We start from the raw sequence: 19,610 nt of genomic DNA, 5'->3' as shown, positions 1-19,610 counted from the left end.
CTGGAACACCTCTTCAGCCAGGTCTTCTTCCAGTAGTTTTCCACTGAAACTTGTCTCTCATCCAACGATGGTTTACTCGTCCTTGAGTTCCAGGCACCTTCTCCGCCGAAAGTATCATCCCTAAATTCCAGTATACTCCCATATTGGCTTCTCAGGCCATCCCGACTCCTGAAACAAAGAGTTAGTTCTCTAACAAATTAAATGTCCTTGCACCTGCAACAGAAACATGGTAACGAGAAACTTTCCACTTCTCTGAGCTTTTCTAACATCCTGAAACACAAAGCCTTACCAAGGGAAATCATTTTCGGCCTACAATATTTAGCTAACATAAGAAACTAACAGGCCTTGCTCTTTAAATGTATATGCGATAAGGCCTTTACACAACTTCTAGAATCACACTATAAACCTTGATTTTCATTACACTTCATATATGAATAAGTAAACTACACGTGCAGACTTTAATATGATGCACGTTTGAGCCTAATGCATCACGTTACACAAAAAATCAGTCATTATGCATTGGCTAAAATACATTCGCAATGGATTACGACATTGCTCTTCATAAATGGCATTGTTACATTTCTATTACACTATTATAAGCAGATTCTAGTAATCATTTCTAAGTCACACATCAATACATTTCATTAACATAAGTGGGTGCTGACTAACGGTGACTATGATGCACCCCTAAAATTTTCTGAATAACGTGGCGCTCTCTCAGGGGTCTCCATTTTTTTCCTGTTTGCAGCACTGTGGAGGTTAAAGAAATCCTCCTTCCATTTCTTCTTATCTGCCATGCAGGGGCTCAAGGCAGGCCCTTGCAGTCACTGCGGTGCATGGGGTCCCCAGGACTTCAAGGGGCTCTCAAATCTTCAGGGGCATCCATTCAGTAAGGTTAATGTGTTAATCTGTGACATATGGCAGATTCAGGGGGCCCTCATTACATTATGCTGATGTGCCCCATCATTTTGCTTTACGCCACTGCAGCCTTGTTGCTATGTAATCTCAGATTTGACCTGACATCTGTTCACATGCCACTATAGTCTGCTCGACGGGGTGCAGCAATCAGGACTCTATGAGCATCCTCGCCCTCCTACCCTGGAGAGGGGAAGCAGATCAAAGACATATGTGGCACTCGTCCGGCACTTCATATTATATACATGCCCCCTGGGGATCAGCTCAAGTTCCACCTTGGTTCCAGTCAGGCTGCAGCCCACTATACCACCATGCCCCTACACCTCCTCCTGAAATGGGTATAAAAGTGATGGATGGAATGCTTGGATTAATCACAGACACTGGTAATTATTTGCGCTGCATCCCAGCATTTCTTGACCACAATACTACCTCAAATTAAACCCGACCATATGTAAATCAGCTTTGATCATGCTCCAGTAAGAACAGCCAGCTCGAACTGTAAAGTCAGAGCCTCTCTCAACCAGAACACATGCGACCCAAGACTGGTTTTGCCCCGATTTGTGCTCATCAGTCAGGTGAAGGTTGATTTCAGTGCCCGTCGCAGAAGTAAATACATTTAATGTACAGTTATTTAAAACAGTTACAAAGACAGATTCAAAATGAACGTATCAATAAGAAAACGACTGTTCAAGTTAAAACCTAAAATAAAATCATTTCAAATTTTACGCTTATTCTAGGTCATGACTCATAAGTAGATATAAAGGGAAACAGTCCTTACAACGGCAGTGGAATCACACATACCCTTCACAACTACATCTTTACAACTAAAGTGTATTTACAACTAAGGTCTATAATATGACTTTGTTGATCGTGCCAGAGGTCTGGCTTTTATCTTCAGCCACCGTAGTTTACGAGCCCTACGCAAATACAAGTTTCCCAGGACTGTGCAACAATTATTAACTGGTACAGATGCATCTATTAGAAACATTTACGAACTTTGGCAAGAATGCCAAAACCGGATATGAATATGAACTTTACAATGCATCTTGGAACATGTATTCTTTAAAATGCTCATGTGGTCGGGAGGATTTAAACACGCACGTACGCATTTTGCAAATGATCAGTTTGCACCTGTGATCAAGGCAGAGAGTGACGCCGAAACGCGTAAGGAGATGGAAACTCGACGTGTTGTTATGCATGAAGAATAAAGTGATGTGACTCCGGTATTGGGCCTCATTGTTTCTTTGATGTTCAATTGATGGGCTGCTCCGTGCCCATTGTTTGGGGCTGCCCGGTAGGATCGGGGGCTCCCTGGCTCGGAGGTTGTTTGCTGGATATATATATATTATACATATATATATATATATATATATTTGCAAGAGTCACTGTGAGCAGCCGCTCACCCTCCTAGCGACGCCGGTGCCAGCAGCGGACACAGTACTGCTAATTATATTTTCACAAGGAAGTAGTCATTCAGGAATAAAGAATAACTTCCAGCGGCACACCAAAGGACGAGTCCAATAAAGATTTATTGTCTCAAAAACCAAACAGTACGACGCGTTTCGGCGAAGCCTTTGTCAAGTGAATGACCTATGCCCAATTACCCTTAGAAATAGGGGTTATGGTTTATAGACAGTGAGAAAATACTATCGATATATCGGCACTTTTAGAAAAACAGTTAAAATCACAATGCACAAAGTTTCTTCATAATTAAAGAAAAATAAGTATATATGTGTATAAGAAATACAATCTCCTACAATTACACCCAATAAATCGGTCGTTATGCAGAGGGTATTCTGTGTTGATAAAGTTTTGCGTAAGGCAAATGCCGTTTTTTTTTTGGGTGCACGTAAATGGTCACCCAATAACATTTCATTGTTGCATATTCGCTACACCTTATGACTAAGAACGGAAAAGTACATTGTGAATGCAGCAACGTGTTCTCCAATCGTGCCATGCCTGTGGTAAAAATGACAGATTATTAGGATTCGACCCAGAACCCCCGCATACCGCACTAGGTTTAGTGTAGGTAGCTGAATGTTATGAACAAATAATATTCAGCCCAACCCTGAGTCACTATCTTCTCTCTCCCCTTTATAATTCTTGCTATTTACATTTTTCTTGTTATTCACTCCCCCCTTTTTTTTCATTCACACACCGTAGAATCACTTTTTATTTTATTTAAATATTTGTATCACAAACAGGAACACACCGATGCCCGAATTGACAGTGGGACTACTAGGATGGTTTTTTGATGGTCCGCATTATAGGACATGAATGCTGGGTGCCTTATCAATTGTACATTACTTTGAATATTATATATTATATACATCGGCACAAATGAATAGCTGGGTACATTACCCGTCATTCACAGGCTAATCATGTGTTTAGTGATTTGATTGTAATTTATGAATTTATAAAAATGCCCATCACAAATGGATCGAAACAGGCATGGCACGATTGGAGAACACGTTGCTGCATTCACAATGTACTTTTCTGTTCTTAGTCACAAGGTGTAGCGAATATGCAACAATGAAATGTTATTGGGTGACCATTTACGTGCACCCAAAAAAAACGGCATTTGCCTTACGCGAAATTTTATCAACACAGAATACCCTCTGCATAACGACCGATTTATTGGGTGTAGTTGTAGGAGATTGCATTTCTTATACACATATATAATTATTTTTCTTTAATTATGAAGAAACTTTGTGCATTGTGATTTTAATTGTTTTTCTAAAAGTGCACATATGTCGATAGTATTTTCTCACTGTCTATAAACCATAACCCCTATTTCTAAGGGTAATTGGGCATAGGTCATTCACTTGACAAAGGCTTCGCCGAAACGCGTCGTACTGTTTGGTTTTTGAGACAATAAATCTTTATTGGACTCGTCCTTTGGTGTGCCGCTGGAAGTTATTCTTTATTCCTAAATGAATACTTCCTTGTGAAAATATATATATATAAATATATATATATTCAATGAAAAAACCAAAGGTTTCACACATGTTATAGTTAGCTGGACATTTCACTCGTAAAAAACCATTGAAATTCCCCCGTTATAGTTAGTTCAGCTAACTATAACTCGCGCGCCCGCAATGCACTGCTGATGACGTCACATATTACATCACTCATGACATGGTCAGTGACATCACTCATGACATCACTGATGACATCTCAAATGACATCACTGATGACATCACTGATGACATCATCCAGTGAATGTGTGTTTTTCTGAAAATTAAATATGTTTTATATATGTATATCTCAAGGTCGATGGAAGAATAAATGGGTATATAAGTGTCTAAATGGATGATTTGTTTTTGAAAAATTGATTGTGTAACTGACTGATTAAGTGTATCATAGTGAATACATGGCTTAGTGAGTAATGTTTAAATATGTAAATATCTGTATCAGTCTCTCACTTTGTGTATAAGTGGCTGCATGGGTTGGTGAGTAGCTACATGGGTGTCTATATAGGTTATTAGTTGGTTTTTTGAGTATCAGTCTGAGTGTCTGCATGGTTCGGTGGGGGGTATTACGTAGTGCATAGGTGCATGAATGAGTGACTCACTGTTTGTATGTGTTGAACACAGCATGTGTGCAGGACTGTATGGGTGGATGAGTGTGTGTATGGGTGTGTTAGTGAGTGAATGACTGTCTCAATAGTGTCTTTATGAGTAACTACATATGTTTTAAACTAGTATATGTGACTATTGGTGTATATATGTGAGTATATGTGAGAGTGAGAGATTGAAAGAGTTCCTGTATGAATAAGTATGTGTTTCTATAAGTGATTGTTTAAAAGACTAAGTATGTGTAAGTTTCCGTAGAAGTAAGTGTGGTGGTGTGTGTATAACTGTATATGCAAGTAAATGTATGTTTGATTCTTTATTAGCATGAGTGACTATGTGTGTGAGTAACTCTATGGATGAGTGGCATTGTGTAACAGGATGTATAGGTGTATGAGTACATATGATGAGTGAGTACATGTATGAGTGACTGTATAGGACTGTTGGTGAATGAGTGGATGTGTATGTGGATCTTAGAATTACTGAAGAGGTTGTTGTAACTGGTATTGGTATGTCCATTGTTTTGAAAATGTTAGTCTCTATTTTTGAATGTGTGTATCAAAGGTTATATTAGGGTGAGAGGAGGTCTGCCACTCTATCACAAGGATGATGTCATCAGTGATGTCATCAGTGATGTCATTTGAGATGTCATCAGTGATGTCATGAGTGATGTCACTGACCATGTCATGAGTGATGTAATATGTGACGTCATCAGCAGTGCATTGCGGGCGCGCGAGTTATAGTTAGCTGAACTAACTATAACGGGGGAATTTCAATGGTTTTTTACGAGTGAAATGTCCAGCTAACTATAACATGTGTGAAACCTTTGGTTTTTTCATTGAATTTCTAAGGTTTTTTAAATGCTAATTCCTAACTATAACGTGTGTGAAACCCATGGTTTTTTCAGTGAATTTGCAAGGTTTTTTAAATGCTAATTTCTAACTATGCCTACAGAGATAGGACATGTGAAGAAAGAAGAAAAAATGCACAGAAAGAAACAAAAGAAGTGCAGAAAGAAGCAACAGAAGTCCTCAAATACGAAGATAAGTGCAGGAAGAAGGATAACGTGCAGAAAGAACAAAAAGAAGAGCAGAAAGAAGCCTTGTTGCAAAATCATCCTGTACCCTCAACTTTTTCAGACGGATACTGGTGGTAACTGAGTCTGACTAGCCAGTGCTATGTTAAAAGACACTTAGAATACAGTGAAAACACCTACATACACTAGGGAACATTATGCGTTGGGGTCCCCCTGTGATTAGCATGACCTCCTCTGTAAGCCCCTAGTACATAATAGGGCATGGGGATTAAAACTACCTCTTAAAACAGGCCACAGGGCGTTTTTGCACACGTTAACTCAGGCCCCGTCCCCTCCCTTCACCACTGTGTAAACACGCCCTGTGTCCATTTTTAGTTGGGAGATTAAGTTCATTTGAATCCTGAGGGTCCCTAGGGTCCAACTAGCCCACTAGGTACCTCCAGTAAATGCCACAGAGCTGTGTTGCAGAGAGGTGTAAAAAGTGGCACGGCCTGGACCACCTCCTTGCAATGCAGCTCAGTGGCGCTTACTGGAAGCACTTGGTGGGCTAGTTAGCCCCCAGGGGCCCTCAGTATTGAAGGGAAATTATATCCCCAATTTAAAACGTGCCATAGTGCGTGTTTGCACACGTCACCTCAGGCCCCGTCCCCTCCCTTCACCACTGTGTAAACGCGCCCTGTGGCTGTTCTAAGTTGAGAGATTAAGTCCCCTTGAATCCTAAGGGTCCCTAGGGTCAAACTAGACCACTAGGTACCTCCAGTAAGCGCCACAGAGCTGCGTTGCAGAGAGGTGTAAAAAGGGGCTTGGCCTCAGAACACCTGTCTGCAGCGCAGCTCCCTGGCGCATACTGGAGATGCCTGTTGGGGGCGCGTTTGCAGAGTGCTGCACGGAGGGGGCATGGCCTCCGGCACGATGCCAGTCTTTTATTTATTTTAATTTTTTAAGAAGGGGGGCTGTGTGGTTCCCCTTCTTATTCTAATTTATTGGCCCTGATGACCCCATCCCCCAGGGCCTGTCTCCTAATTATATTTTTTTGACCCCAATCCCTAGGGCCGGCCACTGTTTTTTATTATTTAAAAAAAATATTTATTTATAGACACACCTAGGACATGCTGGACAAACCGTACGTACCTATCACCATGACGATTTGCGGGATATTAATTAAAAGGCGACTATGCATGCAATGAATCCACGTGGAATGTATTTACACTACTAGTGAAGCTCTGACATGTCTGATGCCCTACCGTGCCTAATCCCGGTAGACACCCTTGTCATTTATTTATACAAACATGGGTAGCTATTGACGGGCACATTTATTACACATGCACACCAAGCCATTCAAAGGGGATTCGACAAAAATTCGACCAAAACTATGCAAGGAACCCCCCTCACGGTTAATAAAACACACATCCACTGCCGAATGTGTAATACTTTTTATTTTACTCTCTGGAAAGGGGATGAACATCACTTGAGAGTCACAGCGCGCTCCTGACAGAGCCCAATGCTGTGTTACACCCACCATTGCCTGCCGAGTGCCACACACCTCTGTGTTGTATTCCACTAGCTAGTGCATATGCTATGACACTCTCTAGCCCATGTGCACTGTAACACCACCCCGTGAATATGTCATGCCACACTTGTCTTCGCACGGGTTATATTGCCCCATCTAACGTGCCTTCCTCGATGCCTATGTTATAACGCACAGTGCTATGCCATACATATTACAATCTGCGATCCATATCTGTGTCACAGTGCATATGCAACGTTACACTCCCCAGCACATATTTTATATTACAACTTTAGAGACTAGTTAGGTTACACAACACTGCCCTGTGCATATTACACTCCAAGGCGCATATCGCATAGCACGCGCTAGTGCCTGTGCTATCTCGCGCTCTCCAATGAATCTGTCATTGCGCACAATGTATTGCATATTATATTTCACGCCCGGTTCATCTTATATCACACTTTTTGGTGCATAGTTTATACCATACACTATATCTAGTTTTCATTTTCAATCGTGCTCTCAGGACTATGTTCTATATAACACTGTGTTCACCTACCCTTTTCACGGGCATTACATTTTGCGATAGGGGGTGGAGGGTCAGGGGGTGTTTCTGCCAAGTGAGCCCGGAGTCACAGTCACAAACGTCCTCTTCTTCCTGAATAAAAGTGAGATTATGCTGCATACTTGTTCATATTTTAAGTAGTTCGCACAGACTCAATGTTTTAAAAACAATAAAGTTCCTAATACCCGCCTTCTCTGAACAGTTAGCTTGCTGCCCCATCCCCCTCCTCCCTATCCTCTGTTGTGTGAATCCATGGAATAGCCTCCTCCCTCCTGCCATGCATGGTCTGATGTGCTGCCACTGCCCTCAATTTAGTATGATGTACCAGTCCACTCCTCCTGCCCTCCATTGCCCAATTCTATGCCCCATCATTGACCTCCTGCTTAAACTCTGTGCTTAGCTTGCTGCCCCTATTCTCCTTCCCCCTGCCCTCCAATGTCTTTGTGCATGCCCCTGCTCCATCCTTTTTGCCCACCATGTCCCATGGACCTGCCACTCCTATCTACTCTGAGTGTTCTGTTGAGCTGCCACTCCCCTCCCACCTGCCTAGCATTGTCAGATGACTGTAACCTGTCCCTGCCACCTCCACCCTGCCTGTCCACATGCCATGCCCCTATCCTCTTCCTCCTGTCCTACATGGTCCATTGTACTGCCACACCCTTCTGCCCTCCCTGGTCTGTTGTGCTGCAACTGCTCCTCCTGCGTGCCCCGTGTGGTCTGTTGTGAGGTCCCTTCCCCTGAACTTTCTTGTCTGTGCACAGGTCCTGACCCTCCCTTCTATCCTCCATCGTCCTTTGTGCATGCCCCTGCACCCTCCTTCTTGCCCATCATAGCCATTGGTCTTCTGTGCTGCCATGGCCCCTCCCACCTTCCCTGTGTGGTCAGTTAGCTGCCCCTGACCCCCTCCCACCTTCCCTCCATGGTCTGTGTGTATGCCATCACAGTCTCACTGTTGCTCTTCATGGTGTGTCTTGCTTCTAGTGCCCATCCTGCCTGACCTCCATGGCTATCTTGCTGCTCCTGCCCTGCCCCCTTGCCCCCAGCCCTCTGTTTACATGTGAAGACCCCTACTCCCTCCCTCCTGGCTTGTCTGTTCCATTGTAATGCCCCTGATCCGTCCCTACTGCCCTTTATGGTCTGTAATGCTGCAGCTTTCTCTCCTGTCTGTCCATTATGGTCAGCTAGCTACCATTGCCTCTTGCCCCTCTGTTCTCTGTTGTCCATGTGCATGGTCCTGTCCCCTCCCTCTTGCTTTCTATGGATTGTTGTGCTGCACTCCCGTCCTGCATGCCCTGTGTGGTGTATTGTGCTGCTGCAAACCCTGATGCCTGCCCTGCAGGGTCAGTTTGGTGCACCTCTCCATGCCCCTCTTGTCCTCTGTTATCCAAGTCCATGTCCCTATCCCATTTCCTTCCATGATCCAATGTACCATACTTGCGAACATTTTGAACTTGGTAAGAGGGAGATTTTGAAAAAAAACTGGGGTATTGATTTTCCCCTTTGAGTTACATTGAAAAAGAGGATATTGTAGACAGGAGACAGATCAAATAAAGCCCATTTGAGCTTAAAAACATTGGACGTTTCCTGGCTGAATCGGGTCTGTTGGCATGTATGGTTGTACTACCATTGCCTCTTCCTTCTGCCCACAATGGTCTATTACATTGCCACAGCCTTGAAGGAGGGTAGATTTTGTATCACAGGGGGCCCCTGGCCCGTTCTGTCCACACCTGAAGTATGAGACCCTTGTCCTTGCCCTGCCAGCCGCATTTGTAGGCCGTATTAAATTGACCAGCGGGTCCTGTGTTGCTATATAATTATCCTGAGACATCCTTACCACTCAGCCAGCATAAAACCCCTGTGTAGGCCCTTCTGTTCAATATGTAGGCCTCTTTGTTAAATTGACCATAGCTCTGCAATTTTAGTGTATAGCAGTCTGAAGGCAGGTCTGCGAGGCCTTCTGCTCCAAACTAGTAGCCCCCACCCTACCCGAGTGCTCCGTGCTCGGTATCAAAGTTCAACATCCCACTGAAGCTGTCGACATACAGTAGGCTGCATCCTGGACTGGTACTTGCTTCCTGGGCAGGTTTCCCGCTTTTAAGGAAGTGGCAACCGCAGAGCGTCAAGTTAGGAGAACTGAGGAGATTTTGTACATGAATATATTGAATTCCCGTACAATACCCATTATTTTCTGCTTGCTCTATGGAACTTACGATAAGCGATTGGCCTGAGAGACTGACCTTTTCACCCAGTCCATTGTCAGCATTAAGTGGGTAAATGACGAAATGTCTGGTAAAATCTGCAGACGAAGCTTTTGGGTAGCATACGTAGGTAGATGTAGCGTGCAAAGGAGCCCACAAAATGATATAAAAAGGGAGCACCCACAGATATCGACGGACTACCTCGCCGTCTGTATGTAGGTTAACAGGCTGTGCAGGTTTTCCCCAAGAGCTGGGAGCTCTTGTCTTCCTTTGCTTAAAATGTCTTGCTCTGCTTTGCTTGAAGTATCTTATTCTATTTTACCTATATGAAATGTCATGTTATGTTTAACCATTGTTCTCTTTACTTTTGCATTTAAAAGATTTTGTATTGTAATTGCAGGAATGCTTGCTCTAAGAGTAAACGTGAGTGTTCCTAGGTAACATTTTCCTTGGTGTAACTTGTTTCTCATGATGCATTTATAGATGTGTTTTCTCTCTCTCTCTGTCAGTACATTAATTAAGATACAGAGAATATCATGACAGCTGTATGATTATCTGGATTCTGTATTTTGTACTTTATGTCTCTATTCTGCGGTTTCTTTGAAGTTGTATCTTCTCATTAAACTGCCATTGTATTCTGCCACCAATTCCATGTCTCATATGTCTGTTTTCTTCATTTTTGGAGCAAGCGTTCCTAGGCACCCCGGCTCAAATTAAGGTGCCCCTTTTGTCCCTGACTCACTCTCCTGCTCAGTTCTGTGGTGGCTCCCGGGGCTCTGGGGACCGCCTCTAGCTTCCTTGACCCGTAATAGATCTTCCCTCCAACAGCCTCTCTTGCAAGTCCTGTATTGTTGGTTTGTTGCCCCTGCCCCCCTTTCCACTGCCCTCCATAGTCTGTTGTGCTTCCACGGCCCTTCCTGCCTGCTCAGTGTGGTTAAATTGTTGCCTTTGCACTCTCCTACCTGCCTTCAATTTTCAGAGTCCGTGCCCCTGGCCTTTGCCTCTCAACAGTATCCCAATGAACAACTAGATTGCTAACATTCTATATTTATTACAAAAGTGTGGAACGCCTGACATCATCTTGATGTAATCAAAACTGTAATACCTAGAGCATTTCCTTTAGAAATTACATATATGAGAGGGTCTTATTGGCATCAAAATTATGGTTAGTGCTCTAAAAGACTAAAATAAGGACATTTTGTCTGAGTTTTCAAATAGCGACAAAGCACTTTTAAATTATTTGTTATCTTTATGTTTTTTTTATCCAGTTGACCACTTGATTAAATGTTGCACTTAGGGGAGAGGATGTGGTGTTACTTCCAGAACTGCAGACTTTGCATTTTTGGAGCAAGCGTTCCTAGGCACCCCGGCTCAAATTAAGGTGCCCCTTTTGTCCCTGACTCACTCTCCTGCTCAGTTCTGTGGTGGCTCCCGGGGCTCTGGGGACCACCTCTAGCTTCCTTGACCCGTAATAGATCTTCCCTCCAACAGCCTCTCTTGCAAGTCCTGTATTGTTGGTTTGTTGCCCCTGCCCCCCTTTCCACTGCCCTCCATAGTCTGTTGTGCTTCCACGGCCCTTCCTGCCTGCTCAGTGTGGTTAAATTGTTGCCTTTGCACTCTCCTACCTGCCTTCAATTTTCAGAGTCCGTGCCCCTGGCCTTTGCCTCTCAACAGTATCCCAATGAACAACTAGATTGCTAACATTCTATATTTATTACAAAAGTGTGGAACGCCTGACATCATCTTGATGTAATCAAAACTGTAATACCTAGAGCATTTCCTTTAGAAATTACATATATGAGAGGGTCTTATTGGCATCAAAATTATGGTTAGTGCTCTAAAAGACTAAAATAAGGACATTTTGTCTGAGTTTTCAAATAGCGACAAAGCACTTTTAAATTATTTGTTATCTTTATGTTTTTTTTATCCAGTTGACCACTTGATTAAATGTTGCACTTAGGGGAGAGGATGTGGTGTTACTTCCAGAACTGCAGACTTTGCAACTGGGGAACCAGGTTGAAGTTTCTGCTTCAGCTCGACATTCTGTTATTCTGGTCAAATCACTTAGTCTCCCCATGTCTACAACCAAAATGAATTTGTGCTTGTGTGATGTAACCAATGCTCATGTAAAGCACTCCAATACCTGACAAGTCTGCACTATATAACACTGCAAAAACACTAAATATTAAGTGTTTTGCACACTTCTGTCATTGGGCTATATTTGGGCTACATCTGGGTGATTTTGGGCTACATTTGGGCTCTTTTGTCTCCGGTGGCCATCTTGGGAGATTTATTTGTTATGAAGTTTCCTAATTTCCTCATGTACTGCAGTCTCCTCAGTAGGAAATGCTTTCAGTTTTTTACGTTGATTCCATCATGAAGGTATTCAGATATGTCACACATTTGCCATAAATTCTGAATGTTAGCACTCTAGTTGCTCATTATATCACTGTAGTAAAACTACTGTTCACCATGGAAGTCTGCTCCTGGTATTAAAAGTGCATGTTTCAGTCTGCATGTCAGAAATTTTTAATGAAATAGAAGAGGATTTGAGAAGTCACTCAAAATGTGCCCTCATTTTCTTTCTTCAGCATTAATGATAATTTCTATGGCAAAATGAACCCCCTCATTGTGTTCCTTTTTAAATTAAATGTTTTAAGTGTTACCAGTTTATTCCAATCAAGATGGCTTCAGGTGTGCCATACTTTTGTCATAATGAAGACAGTAAGCGCTCTAGTTGTTTTTAAGAACATTCTGGGACATTCTGTCATTGGGCTATACTTGGGCTACATCTGGGTGATATTTGGGCTACATTTGGGCTCTTTTGTCTCTGGTGGCCATCTTGGGAGACTTATTTGTTATGAAGTTTCCTAATTTCCTCATTTACTGCAGTCTCCTCAGTAGGAAATACTTTCAGTTTTTTACTTTGATTCCATCAAGAAGGCATTCAGATGTGTCACACATTTGCCATAAATTCAGAATGTTAGCACTCTTTTTGCTCATTAGATCACTGTAGTAAAGCTACTGCTCACCAGGGAAAACTGCTGCTGGTATTGAAAGTGCATGTTTCAGTCTGCATGTCAGAATTTTTTAATGAAATAGAAGAGGATTTGAGAAGTCACTCAAAATGTGCCCTAATTTTTCTTTCTGCAGCACTAATCATACTTTTTATGGAAAAATGAACCCCCTCATTTTGTTCCTTTTGAAATTAAATGTTTTAAGAGTTACCACTTTATTCCAAGCAAGATGGCTTCAGGTGTGCCATACGTTTATCATAGGTAGGACTGTTAGCGCTCTAGTAGTTCTTTGGAACACTCTGGGAAGCTGCAGTAGAACACAAAGGAATCAACTGACAGTCTCTGCCCTTGTTGGATGTACATGTTTTACTGAGAATGTCAGACTTCATTCTCACATGACTGAGAAAGATAATGTGAATTTACAGAAAATAAGCTCTCAGTTTAGTTTATAGATCACCTTCCAAACCTCTGTGGTAAAAGCATGAGAAAATATTTTTCTCTCAATCATGATATCCCAGCAGAAGGCTTTTTCACATGGTGAAATCACCTTAGAACATACCACAATTCCTAAAATGAGTATGGTACCATCAACAAATGATTTATAATGTAACTAAAGTCTTAAAACCTTCTATTAACTGCAATGCTTTTTAATGAGGTGCTATCATGTATATTGGTCCCAAGATGGCTGCCAACACTTCTTGGATGAAGTGCTGACAGCCAATCAGATCTCAGGATGAGATGTGTGGTTAGGCTCCGCCCACATATATATATGCTTTTAAATGCTATTTTCTCAGGAAATACTGAACAGATTTACACCAGACCTGCAAAAGGCACTTCCTTGACCTTATGGCTACCTCTCTGCCAAATTTCAAGTAATTCTGTTCAGCCGTTCGGGCTGTAGCTGTGTCTAAAGGTCCTATGGAAAAATGCATGGGAAAAACGCGTTTTGGGACCCCCTTTTATCTCAGCCCCCGCTTGACGAATCCCCCCGAGACTTTCAGGGTAGGAGCGGAGCGTAGCGCCCCACCTATTTTGAAAAATTCGCGAGGATTCGTCGACCGGCGCCAAAGTTATTCAAAATAGAATGTTGCGGATTTCCTATGGAAACGTGGTCCTAACTATAACTACCTACTGGCGACCGCCAGTAGGTAATGTACATATATGTATATATACATATATATATTACCTACTGGCCGTCGCCAGTAGGTAGTTATAGTTAGGACCTATTTTGGATAGGAAATCCGCAACATTCTATTTGGAATAACGTTGGCGCCGATTGACGAATCTTTGCGAAATTTTTCAAACTTTTGGCCAGCTCCTGTCTGCTCCTATCCTGAAAATTTCACGGTGATTCGTCAAGCGGGGACCGAGAAAAAAGGGGGGTCCCAAAACGCGTTTTCCCCATGCATTTTCCCATAGGACCTGTTGACACAGCCACAGCCCGAACTGCTGCCCGAAATTACACCAAATTTGGCAAAGAGGTAGTCCTCAGTTCAGACTCGTGCCTTTTGCTTAAATGGTGTAAATCTGTTCAATAGTTCCTGAGAAAATTAGAGTGAAAAAGATAGATATATCTGGGCGGAGCCTAACCACACATCTCATCGTGAGATCTGATTGGCTGTCAGTACTTCATCCAAGAAGTGTTGGCAGCCATCTTGGGACCAATATACATGATAGCACCTCATTAAAATGCTTTGCAGTTAATAGAAGGTTTTAAGACTTTAGTTACATTATAAATCATTTGTTGATGGTACCATACTCATTTTAGGAATTGTGGTGTGTTCTAAGGTGATTTTACCATGTGAAAAAGCCATCTGCTGTGATATCTTGAATCATGTTTGAGAGAAACCTATTTTCTCATGCTTTTCCCACAGAGGTTTGGAAGATGATCTACAAGCTAAACTGAGAGCATATTTTCTGTAAATTCACATTATCTTTCTCAGTCATGTGAGAATGAAGTCTGACATTCTCAGTAAAACATGTACATCCAACAAGGGCAGAGACTGTCAGTTGATTCCTTTATGTTCTACTGCAGCTTCCCAGAGTGTTCTAAAGAACAACTAGAGTGCTAACAGTCCTACTTATGACAAACGTATTGCACACCTGAAGCCATCTTGATTGGAATAAAGTGGTAACTCTTAAAACATTTAATTTAAAAAGAAACAAAATGAGGGGGTTCATTTTGCCATAGAAAGTATGATTAGTGCTGCAGAAAGAAAAATTAGGGCACATTTTGAGTGACTTCTCAAATCCTCTTCTATTACATTAAAAAATTCTGACATGCAGACTGAAACATGCACTTTCAATACCAGCAGCAGACTTTCCTGGTGAGCAGTAGCTTTACTACAGTGATCTAATAAGCAACCACAGTGCTAACATTCTGAATTTATGGCAAATGTGTGACACATCTGAATGCCTTCTTGATGGAATCAAAGTAAAATACTAAAAGTATTTCATACTGAGGAGACTGTAGTAAATGAGGAAATTACGAAACTTCATAACAAATAAGTCTCCCAAAATGGCCACCAGAGACAAAAGAGCCCACATGTAGCACAAATATCACCCAGATATAGCCCAAGTATAGCCCAATGACAGAATGCCCCAGAGTGTTCTAACAAACAACTAGAGCGCTAAAAGTCTTACTTATGACAAAAGTAAGGCACACCTGAAGCCATCTTGATTGGAATAAAGTGGTAACACTTAAAACATTTAATGTACAAAGGAACAAAATGAGGGGGTTCATTTTGCCATAGAAATTATGATTAGTGCAGCAGAAAGAAAAACTAGGGCACATTTTGACTTCTCAAATCCTCTTCTATTTCATAAAAAAATTCTGACATGCAGACTGAAACATGCACTTTGAATACCAGCAGCAGACTTCCCTGGTGAGCAGTAGCTTTCCTACAGTGATCTAATGAGCAACTAGAGTGCTAACATTCAGAATTTATGGTAAATGTGTGACACATCTGAATGCCTTCTTGATGGAACCAAAGTAAAAAATTGAAAGTATTTCCTACTGAGGAGACTGCAGTAAATGAGGAAATTAGGAAACTTCATAACAAATAAAACTTCCAAGATGGCCACCAGAGACAAAAGAGCCCAAATGTAGCCCAAATATCACCCAGATGTAGCCCAAGTATAGCCCAATGACAGAATATTCCAGAGTGTTCTTAAGAACAACTAGAGCGCTAACAGTCTTACTTATGACAAAAGTTTGGCACACCTGAAGCCATCTTGATTGGAATAAACTGGTAACACTTAAAACATTTAATTTAAAAAGGAACACAATGAGGGGGTTCGTTTTGCCATAGAAATTATGATTAGTGATGAAGAAAGAAAAATTAGGGCAAATTTTGAGTGACTTCTCAAATCCTCTTCTATTTCATTAAAAAATTCTGATATGCAGACTGAAACATGCACTTTTAATACCAGCAGCAGACTTCCGTGGTGAGCAGTAGCTTGACTACAGTGATCTAATGAGCAACTAAAGTGCTAACATTCAGAATTTATGGCAAATGTGTGACATATCTGAATACCTTTTTGATGGAATCAAAATAAAAAACTGAAAGCATTTCCTACTGAGGAGACTGCAGTAAATGAGGAAATTAGGAAACTTCATAACAAATAAATCTCCCAAGATGACCACCAGAGACAAAAGAGCCCAAATGCAGCACAAATATCACCCAGATATAGCCCACATGTAGCCCAATGACAGAAGTGTGCAAAACACTTATTTTTTGTTTATTTGCAGTTTTATATAGTGCAGACTTGTCAGGTATTGGAGTGCTTTACATGAGCATTGGTTACATCACACAAGATCAAATTCATTTTGGTTGTAGACATGGGGAGATTAAGTGATTTGACCAGAATCACAGAATGTTGAGCTGAAGCAGAAACTCCAACCTGGTTTCCCAGTTGCAAAGTCTGCAGCTCTGGAAGTAACACCACATCCTCTCTCAACATTTAAACAACTGGTCAACTGGATTAAAAAACATAAAGATTACAAATAATTTAAAAGTTCTTTGTCGCTATTTGAAAACTCAGAAAATATGTCCTCATTTTAGTTTTTTAGAGCACTATCCATAATTTTGATGCAAAGAAGACCCTCTGAAAATTGAAGGCAGGTAGGAGAGTGCAGAGGCAACAATTTGACCACACTGGGCAGGCAGGAAGGGCAGTGGCAGCACAACAGACTATGGAGGGCAGTGGAAAGGAGGGCAGGGGCAACAAACCAACAATACAGGACTGGCAAGAGAGTCTGTGGCAATATAATAGACCATTGTGGGCAGAAGGAAGAGGCAGTGGTAGTACAACTATACATGCCAACAGACCCGTTTCAGCCAGGAAACGTCCAATGTTTTTAAGCTAAAATGGGCTTTATTTGATCTGTCTCCTGTCTACAATCTCCTCTTTTTCAATGTAACTCAAAGGGGAAAATCAATACCCCAGTTTTTTTTCAAAATCTCCTTCTTACCAAGTTCAAAATGTTCGAAAGTATGGTGCATTGGATCATGGTTGGCAGGAGGAATTGGGGTAGGGACATGGACTCGGATAACAGAGGACAGGAGGGACATGGAGAGGTGCACCAAACTGACCCTACAGGGCAGGCATCAGGGTTTGCAGCAGCACAATACACCACACAGGGCATGCGGGACGGGAGTGCAGCACAACAATCCATAGAAAGCAATCGGGAGGGGACAGGACCATGCACATGGACAACAGAGAACAGAGGGGAAAGAGGCAATGGTAGCTAGCTGACCATAATGGACAGACAGGAGAGAAAGCTGCAGCATAACAGACCATAAAGGGCAGGAGGGACGGATCAGGGACATTACAATGGAACAGACAAGCCAGGAGGGAGGGAATAGGGGTCTGCACATGGAAACAGAGGGCTGGGGGCAAGGGGGCTGGGCAGGAGCAGCAAGATGACCATGGAGGTCAGGCAGGATGGGCACTAGAAACAAGACACACCATGGAGAGCAACAGTGAGACTATGATGGCATACACACAGACCATGGAGGGAAGGTGGGAAGGGGTCAGGGGCAGCTAGCTGACCACACAGGGAAGGTGGGAGGGGCCATGGCAGCACAGAAGACCATGCATGGCAAGCGGGAGGATTAGTGGCAGCACAATGGCTATGATGGGCAAGAAGGAGGGGGCAGGGGCATGCACAAAGGACCATGGAGGATAGAAGGGAGGGTCAGGACCTGGGCACAGACAAGAGAGTTCAGGGGAAGGGGCCTCACAAGAGACCGCGCGGGGCAGGCAGGAGGAGCAGTTGCAGCACAACAGACCAGGGAGGGCAGAAGGGTGTGGCAGTAAAATAGACCATGGAGGACAGGAGGAAGGGGATAGGGGCATGGCATGTGGACAGGCAGGGTGGAGGTGGCAGGGACAGGTTACAGTCATCTGACAATGCTAGGCAGGTGGGAGGGGAGTGGCAGCTCAACAGAACACTCAGAGTAGATAGGAGTGGCAGGTCCATGGAACATGGTGGGCAAAAAGGATGGAGCAGGGGCATGCACAAAGACATCGGAGAGCAGGTGGAAGGAGAATAGGGGCAGCAAGCTAAGCACAGAGGCTAAGCAGGAGGTCAATGATGGGCCAAAGAATTGGGCAATGGAGGGGAGGGGGAGTGGACTGGTACATCATGCTAAATGAAGGGCAGTGGCAGCACATCAGACCATGCATGGCAGGAGGGAGGAGGCCTTGGATTCAGACAACAGAGGATAGGGAGGAGGTGGATAGGGCAGCAAGCTAACTGTTCAGAGAAAGTGGGTATTAGGAACTTTATTGTTTTTAAAATGTGTGTCTGTGCGAACTACTTAAAATATGAACAAGTATGCAGCATAATCTCACTTTTATTCAGGAAGAAGAGGACGTTTGTGACTGTGACTCTGGGCTCACTTGGCAGAAACACCCCCTGACCCTCCACCCCCCATCGCAAAATGTAATGACCGTGAAAAGGGTAGGTGGACGCAGTGTTATATAGAACATAGTCCTGAGAGCACAATTGAAAATGAAAACTGGATATAGTATATGGTATAAACTATGCACCAAAAAGTGTGATATAAAATGAAATGGGGCGTGAAATATAATATGCAATACATTGTGCGCAATGACAGATTCATTGGAGAGCGCGAGATAGCACAGGCACTAGCGTGTGCTATGCGATATGCGCCTTGGAGTGTAATATGCACAGGGCCGTGTTGTGTAACCTAACTAGTCTCTAAAGTTGTAATATAAAATATGTGCTGGGGAGTGTAACGTTGCATATGCACTGTGACACAGATATGGATCCCAGATTGTAATATGTATGGCATAGCGCTGTGCGTTATAACATAGGCATCGAGGAAGGCACGTTAGATGGGGCAATATAACCCGTGCGAAGGCAAGTGTGGCATGACATATTCACGGGGTGGTGTTACAGTGCACATGGGCTAGAGAGTGTCCTAGCATACGCACTAGCTGGTGGAATACAACACAGAGGTGTGTGGCACTCGGCGGGCACTGGTGGGTGTAACACAGCATTGGGATCAGCCAGGAGCATGCTGTGACTCTCAAGTGAGGTTCGTCTCCTTTCCAGAGAGTAAAATAAAAAGTGTTACACATCCGGTGGTGGATGTGTGTTTTATTAACCGTGAGGGGGGTTTCTTGCATAGTTTGGTCGAATTTTTGTCGAATTCCCTTTGAATGGCTTGGTGTGCATGTGTTTTAAATGTGCCCGTCAATAGCTACCCATGTTTGTATAAATAAACGACAAGGGTGTCTACTTAGAGAGTACCCACCGGCGGGGGCGCCGG

Source organism: Triturus cristatus, chromosome 9, assembly GCF_964204655.1.
Source record: "Triturus cristatus chromosome 9, aTriCri1.1, whole genome shotgun sequence".
Lineage (NCBI taxonomy): Eukaryota > Metazoa > Chordata > Amphibia > Caudata > Salamandridae > Triturus > Triturus cristatus.
The sequence above is the reverse complement of the archived record's forward strand: the minus strand, read 5'-3'. Positions refer to the sequence as shown.